The sequence below is a fragment of the Pleurodeles waltl genome, chromosome 7 (genome assembly GCF_031143425.1).
Source record: "Pleurodeles waltl isolate 20211129_DDA chromosome 7, aPleWal1.hap1.20221129, whole genome shotgun sequence".
Classification (NCBI taxonomy): Eukaryota; Metazoa; Chordata; class Amphibia; order Caudata; family Salamandridae; genus Pleurodeles; species Pleurodeles waltl.
The window spans coordinates 328345344-328362531 of NC_090446.1; positions in this window are offsets into that span (position 1 = coordinate 328345344).

Below are 17188 nucleotides of genomic sequence, written 5' to 3' on the forward strand. Positions count from 1 at the left end.
CAACATGGACACATCACATTTTTCCACAGAAAAAGAGGTGTTTTTTGCAAAGTGCCTACCTGTGGATTTTGGCCTCTGTCTCAGCCGGCACCTAGGGAAACCTACCAAACCTGTGCATTTTTGAAAACTAGAGACCTAGGGAAATCCACAATGGGGTGACTTGTGGCGCTCTCACCAAGTTCTGTTACCCAGAATATTTAGCAAACCTCCAAATTTGGCTAAAAAAAACCTTTTTCCTCACATTTTGGTGACAGAAAGTTCGGGAATCTGAGAGGAGCCACAAATTTCCTTCAACCCAGCATTCCCCTAGACTCCTGATAAAAATGGTACCTCACATGGGTGGGTAGGCATGGCGCCCGCGACAGGAAATGTTCCAAAACACAACGTGGACAAATCACATTTTCAGAAAGAAAACAGAGCTGTTTTTTACAAAGTGCCTAGATCTGGATTTTGGCCTCTAGCTCAGCCAGAAACCAGGGAAACCTACCAAACCTGTGCATTTCTGAAAACTAGACACCTAGGGGAATCCAGGAGAGGGTGACTTGTGGGGCTCTGACCAGGTTCTGTTACCCAGAATCCTTTGCAAACATCAACATTAGTCCAAAAAAAACACTTTTTCTTCACATTTCGGTGACAGAAAGTTCTGGAACCTGAGAGGAGCCACAAATTTCCTTCCACCCAGCGTTCCCCCAAGTCTCCCCTTAAAAATTATACCTCACTTGTGTGGGTGGCCCAGGTGCCTGCAACAGAAAAATGCCAAAAACCTGTGGAGATTGAGGGGATAGCACAGCGACTTGATAGGCACATATTTTTCTTTTACACATCATTTAGGCTGACTCTGCTTTGGGGACCCACACAAGTGAGGTATCATTTTACTTGGGAGACTGAGGGGAACGCTGGGTGGTAGGACATTGGTGCCGCAGCGGGGATCCTACAAAGAAAAGTGAGGAAAATATGATTTTTTTAAGCAAATGTTGAGGTTTGTAGAGGAGTCTGGGTAAGAAAATATTCGGGGATCCAGGCAAACCACACCTCCTTGGACTCCTTGGGGTGTCTATTTTTATAACATGTCTGGGTTTGGTAGGTTTCCTTAGATGAAGGCCGCACCCGGGACCAAAAACATAGGTGCCCCCCCCAAACACAGGTAGTTTTGCAATAGATCATTTTGATGTGTCCACGTACTTATGTGATGTTCCAAATACTAAAATTGTGAAAAGAAACGCACTTAGGTTATGTTAAAAAGAGGACTTACCCACCAACCAAGTTGGTGGCATGCTTCCTCATCGGGGTCCCACCAAGACACCTAGCGTGTCACAGGTGTGCTGCGACGCCTGATTACAACGGAGAATGTTTTGTCATTTTTACCACACGTACTGGTTGGATTTGGCATGAGGGTGAGTGATGGTTCAGTGGATCAAATTTTATTAACAAGAGATTTCACAAAAATTAAATGCACTGTAAAAAACTGAAAGGCCAAAAAACTGAACCAATGACTCATGAGCTGTAAAGCCACGACATGGCACCAACTGCTTTACAGTCCATTCACACACCTTTCTTACATGACATGCACAAGACCATTCACGCCGCCAGCCACAGGCCCAGCACATTACAACACTTGCATCGACAGACAGCGCAATTCAAGGGTCCATCACTTTCATACGCCCACATGCCTGATATAGCAATCACATCAGCTGATGAATGTGTGGACTGGCGTTTGGCTGGCACCACCAGCCAAGCACCACTCCACGCACACCACCATCCAAGCGCCACCCCACCCACTTCACCAGCTAAGCGCCACCCCACTCAACTGCCAGCCAAGCGCCACCCCACTCACACTGCCAGCCAAGCACCACCCCATGCACACCGCCAGCCAAGGACCACCACACACACACACCGCAAGCCAAGCGCCACCCCACGCACATGGCCAGTCAAGCGCCACCCCATGCACATTGCCAGCCAAGCGGCACCTCACGCACACAGCCATCACTTTTTTTTTATTTTTAAACAACAAAGAAACCACTAATTATAAATAGGTACAAAACTACAAACACAAAAGCTTTAACTGAATACATGACAGTAATGCCAAGTGTGAAACTGAACATATAAAAATATAAAACAGCAGTTTACGCTCACATAATTTTTCTGTGTGTGGTAGCTCCTGAAACAGCCACCCACACACTGCCCAGGCCTTGAAGGACAATCAGGGTAGTGCATCCAAGTGTCTTTTCTGATACCTCTTCGAGCCCAGACTCTACATTTTTTTTGGAAGTGGGAGGAATGTGCGCAGCAAAGTGACGATCTTTCAATCTAGCCACATCCTCTAACACTTCTTGTCTAGGAACTCTTTCATGTTACAGCACAAGGCTCGCTATGATAGACTCCTGAAATTTCACAAATGTCATTCTTGACTCTGGAGAACTATCCTTGAACACAACAAAAGCTTTAAATGTTGCCAAGTGGGACAGGTGAACTGCTAATTTCTTATACCAAACATAAGACTTACGAGCAGCAACTACTCTATCAATACCACCCATGTGCTTACTATAGTCTAAAATGCACACAGGTTTCCGCACCTCAGCAACTTGACCCCAAACAGCCATAGGTGAAGTACTCTCATCATGGATTGTAGTTAGCATGTACACATCCCTCCTGTCTACAAATTTCAGAGCTAGCAGCTCATCATTCCGCAAGGCACTGCACTGTCCCTTCACAGGTTTTTTTACAGACAAGTTCTCTTGGATAGCCTTTCCAATTAGAGCGGATTGTGCCACAAGCAACAGTGTCCACTCTGAACAGCTCCTTGAACAACAGAACTCCAATGTAGACGTTATCCACAAGTTCCCACACAATTTTCTCACCAACTCCAAAAGTGGGTGGACAACCGGGGGGTCAATATTGGAATCCCTACCAATGTAGACCCGGATATTATAAACATATCCTGCACTACTTTCAGACAGCATATACATCTCAATTCCATACCGTGCCCTCCTGCTAGGATCGTACTGCCTAAAAAACAAACGTCCCTTGAACAGGACCAAAGACTTATCTATAGATATTTCTTTGCCTGGAACATAGATATCTGAAAAACGATCTACCAAATGATCAAGGACAGGTCTAATCTTGAAAAGATGGTCAGAATCAGGGTGATCTCGTGGCAAGGCTAAAGCATTATCTACAAAATGCAACATCCGAAAAAGAAGCTCTTACCGGTGAGGACTCATGATTGCAGGAAAAATAGCAGTTGCGATCAAAGGACTAGTAGACCAATATGACGACAGTGATGGCTTTCTTATCAGCCCCATCAAAAAAGTTAAACCCAATAACTTTTTCAACTCTTCCAGATTTGTGGGAATCCACTGGCTAGCTCTAGAGTGTGGCCTAAGTCTGGCAGCGTTGTCCCTCAAATACTGCCCTGCATACAAATTAGTCTGCTCAACAATCTCTTCAAAAAATAAATTGTCCATAAACAACTCAAAAAAGTTGACGGGTAAAAGGTTTTCTGTATTAACTCAACATCCAGGAAAACCAGTAAACGCAGGCAAAAGTGGCTGCTCCATGTTTAGTGCAACCCACGTGTCGGGTCTTCCAATAGTAAGCCTTTCAGCCACTGCCTGCTGCACCATTGGCAAATCAGTATGCTCCTCTAAAACACACCCTTCATCAGCACTGAAAGTGGCTTCATCATCAGATGATTCACATCTGACAGAAAATTCACTTCCAGAATCTGGCACTTCCTCCTCTGTTTCAGATGCAGAGTCATTCTCATAATCATGGTCAGACGACGACCCCAAAAGCACACCAACAACCTGCTGAGCGGTCATCCTATGGCTAGCCATGATCCTTCCTAAAAAAATTATCTGGGCAAATGCACCACCAGAAACAAGTAAGATAAGTAACAAACAAAGTGTAGCTTTATCACTAAGAGTAATAACCTCAAAAACTATACCGCTCACTTGCCTGAAAAAGCTTGACCCACCAGCAACTTCTTTGCACAGCCACAGCAATCACCAATGATATCCCACTAAAAAGAGCAAAAGAAGCAAAAGCTTTGAACAAGAACAAAAAGAATAATAAACTGTTATTATCATAAATGCAAATACTTCACCAGTTGACAAACACCCTGTCTCCAACCATTTTTAAATTTTCCCTTGTGTCTAGTGTTCTTTGCTTCAGAGCAGATGGGCCTAAAAACAATCGGCCAATCTTCTCCCAAGAGGTGCAGAAATGCCATAGAATGTATTTCCCCCTTTTACGGGACGACCCTTGCCCAAGGGGCCACCCCCCCCACGCCTAAAAAAAAAAATAGGCAGATCTGCCCCCAGGGAGGGTAGAGATGCCCAATAGTGCTTTTGGCCCTTGGGAAAAAAGGAAAAAATCCCTGGCGTCTTCATGGTTTATGCTCCCCCCCAGATGCAGAAGGGCCTAAAAACAACAGGCCAATCTGCCCTGGGGGGGGCAGAAATGGCATAGATTATATTGCCCCCTTTGGGGGGGCGACCTATGCCCAAGGGGCCACCCCCACACACAAAGCACACACACACATGATCCCTGGCGCTAAGTAGATTCTGCCCCCCTTAGGGGCAGATGGGCCTAAAAAAAATAGGCCGATCTGCCCCCAAGGGAGGCAGAACTGCCCAATAGTGCTTTTTGCCCCTTGGGGGCGACCCTTGCCCAAGGGGCCCCCCCCCAACAACAAACAAAAATACAAAAGAAAGAAAAAAAATCCTGGCGTCTTCATGGTTTCTGCCCACCCTGGGGGCAGAAGGGATACACAAAATAGGCCAATCGGCCCCCAAGGGTGGCAGAAATGGCCTAGATTACATTGCCCCCATTGTGGGGCGACCCTTGCCCAAGGGGCCACCCCCACACACAAAGCACACACAAACATGGTCCCTGCCTCTAAGTGGATTCTGACCCCCCTTGGGGGCAGAAAGACCTAAAACAAATAGGCTGATCTTCCCCCAAGGGGGGCAGAACTGCCTAATAGTGCTTTTGGGTCCTTGGGGGCGACTCTTGCCCAAGCCCCCCAACACAAAAAAATTAACAACAAAAAACCATCCCCGGTTTCTAGTGGCTGTCTGTCCCCCTTGGGGGCAGATCGGCCTAAAAATAATTGAAAAATAGATTGCCCCCAAAAGGAGAGCGGCCCTTGCCCAAGGGGTTGCTCTCCCACGCAACAACAACAAACACACACACACACACTAATTCCCTGGTGTCTAGTGGGCATTTCTGCTGCCCGATCGCATCGCAAATCTGACAGTGAACAATCCAATGGTGCTAGACAGGGGGGCCCCCTTCATTGCCCATCCGTGAGCATGGGCAGTGAAGGGGCCCCCTGTGGCCTCCGGAACTATTTTTCCATCAGCTTTTCTCTGGCAGGGTCCCCGCCATAGAATGGCTGAAATAAAGCTAAGTTGTAATCAGCACTGCGGCACTGAGCTCAGCGCCGCCATAACTGACTACAACTCAGGCTGCTGTCAGCCCTACCGGAACAATGTTCCTGGAGGGGACGGGGGTCCCCTGGCGGGTCTGCCTGCCGGGGTTCTAATGTGGCAGCTGGACCGTCTGGAGTCCAGCCGTCTGACTGTTACAGCAAGTGTTGCAGTCCTCGGGCCGCCACACTCGCAATGAGGCCCTTACTCTTCATAAATGAAGCATGGTTGGGAGATGACATGGCCCCAGTATTGCATGAAGCTGCTCCTAGTATAGAAATAAATAAACAGTTTTGACTTTCTCCAATGCACTCCTTATTGTCTCACCCTATTGCTCTTTCAATATAATCTCTACTTCCACTCTCTGTCTCATCCCTAACCTCATTCTTCTACTATCATCTCCAAAATAACCCTTCCTAGACTCTTCCCTTCCTGTCTCTCCTTGGATAACTCCAAACCTCATTTTACTATTATGATCTCCCAAACAACCCTTTCTAAACTCCCTCATGTATCCCTCATTTGACTAATCCTAAACCTCATTTTACTACTATGATCTCCTTAATCCATTTCTAGAGACTCTTCTCTCTTCCGTTTTTACCCATCCCAAACCTCATCTTACTACTATGATCTCCCAATAACACTTTCTAGACTTTTCCCTCGACCATCACTCCATTATCAATCCAATTGACTGACTAGTATGCCTACTGTTCAAATTAACTCATATTTCCCTGTACAAATCCTCCACTAATCTTCTTCGGGCCCGGAGTAGCATGCTTCTTGCTGAAAGTCACTTCAACTCCTCATCAGGGTAGTAAGGGCTATACAAATACAATCACATGTACAATTAAAAATGGAACCTTCACAAGTGAGGTAAAAAAAGAGGAATTTCAGGTTTGGCATTGGAAAGATGCATGTAGTGGAATCAACACTTGGCATCCTAGGCTTACGGCAACCCTAGTGTCCAGCACCACCACTGGTGAGCTCTAAGAAATGCTTTGGGTCCCTGAACTTACTGTCACAATCTAAGCACAGACATAGTTGATCTGCTATTCAATGAATGCACTACAAATGTTTCAAAGACTTCAACCTGTCAAAAACCAGACAAGTGCATTTGAACGGGCTTTATGTACAGACCACTTCATCATATACCGATCTGTCTGAAATGTTGTTTTGTGGGTTAGTGCTTCTGAAAGGCTATGAGACCTTTAGCAATGTCAAGAATATGTCAGCCCTGCTTGTCATTTAACAAACTGTGCTCCAGCCCCAGATTATGGGCTTGGATGATAAAATCCTAAATAAGGAAATGTCAAAAACCAAAACATGTTTCACGAATTACACTTACTAAACATATTTTAATTATCAATAAATAGCTAAAGCAAATTCAAAGGAGAAGGCAATATCTAAGCAGAGTATTACCATGAGGAAAAGGGCTGTGCATTGGTAGTCCTTCAATTTTCAGAACAAAAAAAGAAAGTGGACTTGCAATATAGTGCCAGTCCTGAAGTGGTGAGCACACATATACTATGGATGAATGCTGCCATGTATCTTGAGGTCTATGTTGTTGAAATAGAGAGACAGAAATGAGAATGAGAACATTTTGCCCAATAGTGATGTAGAGGACCCAATTCACAGAGAATAGCCATGAATCTGCATCGGAGAAGATTTCTGACTTCAGGTTTTTCACAAAGCTTACCAGTGGTATGTCTGGAAAGCTCCACCTGTCACACATTTTCAGCCAGTGGAAAAGGACCAATCTTTTTTGCCACTGCCATTTCCCCAATGAAGTACAATTCTGCAATGGCAAAAGAGAGCACCACTTTTGCAATTACATATAGCCTTACCCTACTCCCTTTCAATCTGTGGGAGCATTTTGTTCCCCAGTGTCAGGGTGTGCAGAACCAGATGAATCAATGTGGTGTGTTCTGGTAGCACAGAGACAATTAAAAAGTAAGGCTAGGTATGGATACGGTTGTGGGTGCAGTAGCCATGGGCAAAGTGTGTAGTTATACGAGGCGTTTTACCTAGTAGTTAAAATTGCAGAATAGAAAAAACATGTCATAATGGATGTTTGTCATAAAAACATAATTAGCTGACTATTACTCAAAGCTATACACAGCTGTCGAACACAAGGAGGAAGTACAAGCCCTTCTAATGCACATACTGAGTGAGTTTGAAGTAGAGGCACTAGATGCAGTGTTCTCTAAAGAGCACCTTTCAGAGGCCTTGTGGCCCAATAGCCGGGAAAAAACCCTAGCCAAAATGCCCACTCAGCTGAATCTTTAACAACAATGAAGGGCATATTAGCCTGCACACCTGGCGTATGCTGCAAGAAGCAATATTTTTCGTAGGCTTCCTTCAGGACCAGAAAACGACAATGATTTTGGGGATAGCAATATGGGCACCCACTAGACTAATGCACCCTATACCGGTCAATGTATGAAATTAATGATGAGTCCAAAGTTCTAGTGAAGATCATGATGAAGAGGCTAGTGTCAAACAGTAGTTTTATGGGGACAGGAGTTGATTTAACCCACAGGCATGTGTCTCCCATGTCTATGGTGTCAGGTGCTTCATTTCTTTAAAAAAGCTTCTAGCTTGAGCTTTCTAAAGAACCCAGCCAACTCACAATGTAGTCAGAACTTTTCCAGGTGTGCTGTAGGATCTTTACAGCACACCTGGGAACGTCATCTCTGTTGTGTTTCTATCAATGTTATAGTCGACAGGTTGGGTTATAATGTCTGACCCGGCTTGTCCCTGAGACTGGTTCCGTTGACAATCTTCTAGTATATAATCCTGTTGTCTAGTCTTCCTAATTTACTTGATTGACAGGGAAAATCGCTATCAAGCTACGTGGCCACACCTTTGGACACGTAGCATTCGTCTGTGCCATGCCGACTATTCGGTTGGTTGCTGCGGCATGCTTCATTGGTGTACAGAGCTCCAAAAGCTACCGAGTAGGTTTACAAATGGGTGATTTCCCTTGACAAAGTAAGAGGGATTAGGGGTCCGGGGGGATGAAACACCAGAATATTATGCTGCAACATTCTAGCCTCAATGACAAAGGTAGTCTTAACCTTTGATATATTTTCTAACAGTGTGTGCCTACAGGGCTCGCCCCTGAGGCCCCATTTAGTGAATTACTACTGAATGATAAGTATTTAAACATCCAGACATATTGCATGGCATTTATGTCACCTCACGCCTACTGACATAAGTGTTTGTGTATTTTTATACTCATGAATGAAAGCCTGATATATAGCGCGAGGGACGCTTACAGTCATTGCTCTGCCTTAACAAAACCGTGAATAGAGAAAACACAATGCACAGTGTAATTGTCATTCTATAGTTTTGAATGAACAACACACTAGAGCACATATAAGATGTACTGCTATTTCAGGGAACATATACAAGTGTTCTGAGATTTGGTTCAGGAGCACTGGAATTCCACAGCGTATGGAATATATGACACACAAGTGTTCCCCTGAATATTGCACGTACCATAGTAGGAAATGATGCATATCTCTCTCTTCTGTATTTCCCAAAGATACTCAAATGAAGTGAAAATGAAGATGATACAGTAAGTTATGCACAGCAAATTTGTAGCTTGCCTTAGTGTGCATGCGCATTTGTTCCTTAAGAAAGCCATACTGAACCTTCTTGGAGGTTTAGAGATTATGGCTAATATATATCACCCTATACTAAGGATATGAGAGTGGGTTGGTCCTCATACCACACCCATCACTGTTTTTAAACTTGTCCAAGGTTACCATTATTAAAATACACCACACTTCTTGGTAGCCTGAAGACAATTTTAACTCACCCCTTTTTTTGTTTGAAAAATTTCTCCAAATAAAACCTACTCCACTGATGCTCTTTGTCTCTCAGGTGGGCCCCTATGATGAAGCATGCCACCAACCAGGTTGGTGGGTGAGGGGTCTTTTAAACAAAACCAAAGGTGTCTTTTGATATTGGAAAAGGAACACCTCAAGCAGACAAATCAATGAGTATGGTAGTGTGCTTGCTTTTTTGATTGTATGTTTTTGGAAACAGCAATAGCCCAAACACACAATTATTGGGAACCTCTCGCCAGCCACAACAGTGGTGGTCTCTTGTTTAGGAAAGTCACCTAATGAAATAGAATTGGGAAGGTAAGTTAACCAAAAAAATATATACCATTGTGGGTGGGATATAAGCTGTCCCAAGTGGTGGTGCTGCCAGCTTTCTGTACCAGACATGTAATAGGTACTTTTAGTCTCAGGGACATCATATTAAATCATTTGCAGACCTTAGTTCTGAATATGAGTACACTAATCACAATTGTAGAGGTGTTTGCAGCAAAGACACACCCTGAGTTCACAACAAACTATGGCCCTCATTAGGCTAGCGGTACATTCCACGACATTATGAGATTGGTGGGTTGGCTGAAGCTAACCAGCCAATATATCATTCATACCACCATGGAGGTATGAGCTGCTGGGCCAGGGATGTGAATCCCCAGCCTGGCAGCTAACAGACTACTGCCCCTGGCATTCTGAGCCAGTCTACCGCCATGTTTTCCGTGGCATTAGCAATGCCACGAAATTCATGGTGGTAGGCCCTACCGGGGAAAGGAAATTCCTTCTCTGTCACCGGTATGCAGCTCCCCCACCCACCAACACTCACCTGACACTTCCCACCTCTCTCAATCCAAACTCAGCCCCCCCATACACACAGTAACCCCCACCCGCCATTTAGATACACTGAGGTTCATTAGACCAAGGGAGTGCTGCAGATATATAGAATATTAATTATTAATTCCCCAGACCTCTTTTATCCCCTGAGCAAAAAACAGAAACAAGATATACGGTCCCCAACTGATGAATAGTAGACAGAAGCTAAAATGGTGCCCAAAGAGGTGGCCTTTTTCAGCAAAGCTTTGCCTGATCCAGTTTAACCACCTCCATGGGGCATACTTTGGCCCGTATTTATACTTTTTTTAGCGCCGCATTTGCGCCGCTTCTTGACGCAAAACGGCGCAAACCTACAAAATACAATGGCATTTTGCAAGTTTGCGCCGTTTTTGCATCAAAAAACGACGCAAATGCCGCGCAAAAAAAGTATAAATACGGGCCTTTATGCCTTAATGTCTGTGACATGTGTGGTGGAATCTTTCCAAATGACCTATGATAATCTGAGTCTGTGGGAATCATCTATCCCACAAAGGGGTGTAGGTGTGTCCAAAAATACTAGTAGGAAGTCACTCACACCCTGTTAAAAGTGATGAGTTTCCCCTCAAGCCCAATGCAGCATTGCTCGGTCTGGTTAGCTATTTAGATCTTGCCAGAGATGCTATGTTTTATGTTAATCTTTGATTTCTCCTACCTAACTATGATTAGGCCAAGCAGTGGAGTTCTGATAACCTGCAAATAAAAGAATGAATAAGAGGAATGGATTGATGTTCTTTGATTGAGATGTCTGTAGAAGTGAAGATTTAGGGTCCATGTCAAGATTACTTTGGTATAGAATATACACATACTGTGAATGACAGTGTTCTCATCCCACTGATGCTGCTCATAAATTATATGATCATTTATTTGTTGTGCAGCCTGCACTGGTGAGCCTGTTTGGTATAGGCATATTGCAATGAATTGTATTATCTGCTACAAATTGAAAGTGATGTTCGAATAATTTTGCCTCAGTTTTGTTGCTAAATTTGTCATTACATTTAATTGATACCCTTGTTAGTCTCACTTTGATTCTCCAGCGTTATTGGTCTTACAGAGGCATTGGCCTTCTTGGAAAACTCCACTTCTCTGTAAGCCAATCTTCTTCTGATCTTATCGCATAAAATCAACATTGCAGGTGGCTTTGCTTTTCAACACCGGCCTACTTGTCTAGCTCTGTCCAGCAAAGGCTCCTTCTTTAACCTTGTCCTTGGTTCTTGTGCCTTTGAAATTGTGGTTGGAATCGTTTCAGGAATTCTACGTGCCAGCTGCTTCTGTCCCGTTTATTAATATCTGAAGGCAAGGTAGTTCTGTAAGCAAACACCAGAGCTACAGATGTCTTTTTGGAAGCCTCTGGGTGACAAGTTTGTATCCCAGAGACAAATGCACGGGGGTAATATGCCGACTATTGGCACAGTAGAATCCAGTGAAAATAATACCAAAAGCATGCATGTGTTGCAGAAATTGGTGAGCAAGCTGTGGGTCTCCAAATAAATCTCAATTAGCTTGACAAGTAGTAAGGTGAATGGTTCTGTGACAAGTGATAAAGTCTTTACATGAGTAAAAATAGGCTGTTTTGGAAAGAAAGAAAAATAAAGGTACCACTAATGAAAATGAGAAATGTTGGTCATTATCTCAGGATAATGATAAAGGACTTACAGCGTCTGTGGAAAGAAAAAAAATAGACGATGGAGGGTGATGTCCCAGTAAAGATCTGGTGTTCACAGCTACATAAAAGTGACATGTATGTAACAGCATGTAAAGGAAACAGATAGAAGACAACTAGTATTAGTAGTGTGATTATTTCTGGTTCTTTGCATGGAAATGTTGGAGGCAGAATAAGATGTGTTTACATGTCAAATCAAAGATCTCAAAAACTCCATGGATAGTAGAAACAATATTTTGGAATTTTGTTAAGGTACTAATTCCAGTATGACCACTGAGAAGTGGTTCTTCTTCACATGGCCAGCAAAGAAATCGAAATATTTTTTGTTAAGAAAGATGTATTCATGAATTTGACAGTAAAAAGGACAGTTTTCATCAAACAGTTTTTTGGTATCAAAAAAGGACAACATGTCTGAGGAACTTGAAATTTGCTTAGCCTACAAACATTTCATGATAGAGGGAATTTGTCTGTTAAGTGGCATTTTATCAAACGGCGAATGGCTACTGTAGTTGGATCTGAAGGATACTTATTTTAGAATTCCTACATCAAGGGTGAAACATTCTTATCAGTTGAGATGGAGAAGTCAACTTTTTCAGTTTATGCGTTTACCTTTTAAGCGTACCTTCCTACACCATACTGCCACCCTAATTACTAAAGGGGAAGCTTCCTCTTTGGGAATCATTTAACAACTTAATTTGGAAGTCTGTAACTGTTGAATTGTTTGTGATTAGATTTGCAGTTGCAGACAATTGATACATGTGCCACAGATCTGAAATTTGGAGATAAAGTCTAAAAACACACCACTTCCAAATTCAGAATCTGTAGCCATTTCTAAACCTATTTTGCAAATCCGTAAAACTATATAGATTTGTGAAATAGTTTAGTAAAAAAAAGATTTATGTGGTTGAAACCCTGTGATTTTGCACATCAAAGAGTTTTTAACTGCAAAATGTCTTTGTGCATCTGGCACTAAGAATATTTTGGAGAGACTTGGGCCCATATTTATACTTTTGACACAAACCAGCGCCGGCGCTGGTTTGCATAAAAAAATGTACCGCCGGCTAACGCCATTCCTACGCGCCATGTGGGTGCCTTATTTAAGGATTGATGTTAGCTGGCATTGCAGGGGGGTCAGAGTAAAAAATAATGACTCTAACCAGGTAGCGCCAGCGTAGGGGAAAATGGGGGTTGTGTGTCAAAAAATGGTGAAAGTCAGGTTTGAGGCAAAAATCATGGCTCAAACCATTGTTTGACGCACAACCCCCATTGAAATGACTCCTGTCTTAGCAAAGACAGGAGTCATGCCCCCTTGCCCAATGGCCATGCCCAGGGGACTTATGTCCATTGGGCACAGTGGCATGTAGGGGGGCCCAAATTAGGCCCCCCATGCCACTTTAAAAAAATAAAAAAATAACACTTACCTCTACTTACCTGGGATGGGTCCCCCCATCTATGGGTGTCCTCCAGGGGTGGGTGGGGGTGGCAGGGGGTGTCCCTGGGGCAGCGAAGGGCACCTCTGGACTGCTTCCATGGTCAGAGACCATGGAGGTGAGCCCACAGGTCCCCTAACGCCTGCCCTCACCCAGGCGTTAAAAAACGGCGCACATCAGGCTGGGTGCCGTTTTTTAAGGCCCGCCCCCTCCTGTGCATCAAAATGATGCAGGAGTATAAATAAGGCGCACAGGCCTTAAAGTCATTTTTTGGACGGGAACGCCTACCTTGCATGTCATTAACGCAAGGCGGTTTCCCACATCCCCAAAATTACGCACACGGAGGGTTTTTTGACATCCGCTGGGTCGGGCGTCAAAGTATAAATATGTGGCAAGGTTTGCACTGAATGTGCGTCAAAATGTTTGACGCACATTTGGCGCAAACAGAGTATAAATATGCCCCTCAGTTTCATAAAAAACTTACGGGGTCATTCTGACCCCCGCGGGCGGCGGTCGCCGCCCGCGTGGAGGGAGCCGCCATATGGCCGATCCGCGGTCGAAAGACCGTGGAGGCCATTCTGGCTTTCCTGCTGGGCTGGCGGGCGACCGCCAGAAGGCCGCCCGCCAGCCCAGCGGGAAACCCCTCCCCACGAGGAAGCCGGCTCCGAATGGAGCCGGCGGAGTGGGTATGTGCGACGGGTGCAGTGGCACCCATCGCGTATTTCAGTGTCTGCATAGCAGACACTGAACTACAAAGTGGGGCCCTCTTACAGGGGCCCCGCAGCACCCCCTACCGCCATCCTGTTCCTGGCGGGAGACCCGCCAGGAACAGGATGGCGGTAGGGGGTGTCAGAATCCCCATGGCGGCGGAGCGCGAGGATTCACAAGGGCAGCGGAAAACTAGCGGGAGACCGCCGGTTTTCCTTGTCTGACCGCGGCCAAACCGCTGCGGTCAGAATGCCCTGCAGGGCACCGCCAGCCTGTTGGCGGTGCTCCCGCATCCCCGGCCCCGGCGGTAAGGAACCGCCGGGGTCAGAATCAGGGCCTTAGTGAGGTCAATAGAGACCTTATAGAAGTTTAGAGTTTTTAAGGGGTAAGGTAGTTACGGTGAAAGCAATGTTGCTGTTACTGGACAAAAAGGTAAAGAAGCAAAATAAGAGTTGGTTTGGTGATCTGGGCATATAACAGCTCCACAATTTAGGCTGGGGAGCATTGTTGACCATCAGGAAGCTGGTGGGAGATGGTGAAAAGAAAAGAGAAATCAGCATGTAAATTGATTAGAGATGAGGGCAAGAATGTTTAGAGGAGTTTCAGCAGTCACTCTGAGAATACTTATGTATATGGACAATGTAACAGAAGTAAGTTATATAACCAGGTAACTAGGGAGGAGGTCAGAAGGGTTAATAGAATTAGTGAAGGGATTGTATGAGATTTCGTTTGAACTCAAAGCTCCATTGAAAGTAAAGTATCTTCAGGGACAGGAGAATGGACAAGAGGATTACAACAAAATATATTTAGTAGCTCACAGAGAGCGAAGATTGACTCAAATATTTCCTGAAAATAAAGGAAGAGTGAGGCCCATCAGAAGTTGAGTTGCTTGAGATGATACTGACCTTTAAGCTTCACAGTTATTACAGTTGGAGGGCAGACCCTTATGCACTGGCAGCGAGCACACACCACGAGTATTCAAGTAAGATAAAAGGTTACGCATTTATTCCTTTCATGATGATATAGAGGTGGTTTATGTGAAGGAGGATACCAAGGATTCAGATGTCGATCACACCTTCTTTGGTATCACACTCATTGTTAATAGTGGCCATGGAGTATGCAGTGAAATATATGTGTTTAATTCTGGCATTAAAAGGAATTGCTGCTAGGTTGTAATGGAGAGGAGCAGCCATAACAATGAAGGATGTTCTCTCCCTCTTTGTTTAAAAGATATCTGGAGACTCAGAGTCTATAAGTAAAGATTGGGAGAAGCTACGGACTTCCTTGTGTGGTCTTGGATGCCATAAAAAAGATGAAATGCCGGAGTACCCGAGGAGTTTGGTTACGTTAGTGCATAATAGGATCCTGTGAGGTTTATGAGAATATGAATCATTGTTTTTAGCAGAACTTTTAAGGGGATTGAGTTATAAGACTGTACATTGTTACAAGTACGTAATGGCACTGGGGTGTTCTTTAAAGGAATACAGATCATTTGGTAGGAATACTTTGGTTGATATGTAATGAAAGGGATGAGGCTGAAGCGTTCCGATAGACAAGATATGATTATTTTGGGGAATATGAATTTAGTTTTCGATTGTTTGAGTATTGCCCCTAAAAATGTTTTAATCATACACAAACTAAGGTGGAAACTATCAGTTCTTGTGTTAGAAATGTTTTAGAGGATATCAGATGTTAATGATTTGGAAGTGAGTAATAGATTTTACCAATCCTATGTTTTTAGATTTGGAAAAGGGTAAGTATGATATCTGTATCTATATTTTATCAGGTTTCCATGTTCATCCGAAATGCTATGTGGTAAGATGTGTGAATGAGTATGAGCAGTATGTGTTAGAGAATAGAATGCCTTGTGAGGTTCAACTGGGTATTTCATAAGTGAAGATTTCTGGGTCTGTGTCACCACCAAGTATTGCAAGATGTGCGAAAGCTGTGCTAAATGTAGCAGTTGTTGATACATATAAGATTAAAGCCCATTCAAAGAGGTGTGTGATGGCACATGAGGATTCCTATCTCTGGAGGGGAAGTTGAAAAACATTGTAAAGACAGCAGTTTGGTAAAATCTGGATGTGTTTTCTAAATAGTACCGGAAACCCGTAGCAAAATCGCCTAGAGTGGTTTTGAACATGCATAATGCCAGCCTCCTGCTTCGCCAAGCAGGCAGGCATTATTTTATTTTTTTCCTTTATTGACACCATTTTGCAACACTTTAAAAAGTATAGAACTAAACTCTTTAAACAGACGTAAGAACTACAACGTCTATGTTGCAGTAAATTAATGCAGCATGCCAATATTAGACCTCCGTTGTATGCTGTAATTCCTCTTCCCCCCTTTCTGCATTTCTTTTCCTTCCATTCGTTCTTTTATCTGTCCTGATTTTTGTGCGTCAACAGAACAAATTATACCATGCTCGTGTACTAAACCGAGCATTATATAATGCTGATTAATAGTAACTTGTACACTTTTCTCTTTTTCTATTACTTCACATCGCTTCACTTATTATCACTTTTATTTACCTCTTTTTTAAACATGAGTGAGTTAGAAGGGATAATGATAGCCTCCTTGACTTTATTCAAATCTAGATTCTTGACACAACACATTTGGAGAATCGTCAGTGTCTACAATGATTGTCTGCCTAGCAGCAGTAATGTGTTGTAAACCTGCAAGCAAGTGGTTAAGTCAGAGTCTATGCAGGTGATGTGAGTAATCATGTTGGAAAGCACTTGAGTGAGTGCCATCCCCAGGAATACAATGGCATTCCACGTGGTAAATCTAGGATGCTGCATTGTGCTAATTCCAAGGAAGAAATCGTGTTATGTCTATAGATGATCTTGATATAATACTGTAAAACAACAAACACGGTTTGCTCAGTCAATTTAGAAATAGCCAAGAGAGCTATTAAAGCACATGCGTACGTCTGGGGTAGCTAGCTCGTTGTTGTGCACTGTGCCCAGCTATTACGTCTATCCTCTGTTGTCTTATTTCTAGGCTGCAGCATATCTGTGTGCTCTCTAAAGATATTAATGTCTCCCTCAAGTGATACAATAGCCAATAAAAGTCAAATGCCTGAGAAATATACGTATCCAAATGCTGGAGTAATTTAGTATGAAGGATCAAGTGATAGTTTATTTTTAGAATGTGATATCCTTATACACTCAAATGGATTTCTTGTCTTTTTCCAGTGATATGCTCTTGACAAACAAGGGAGGAGTGGGTGATTATCTTCACCCATGG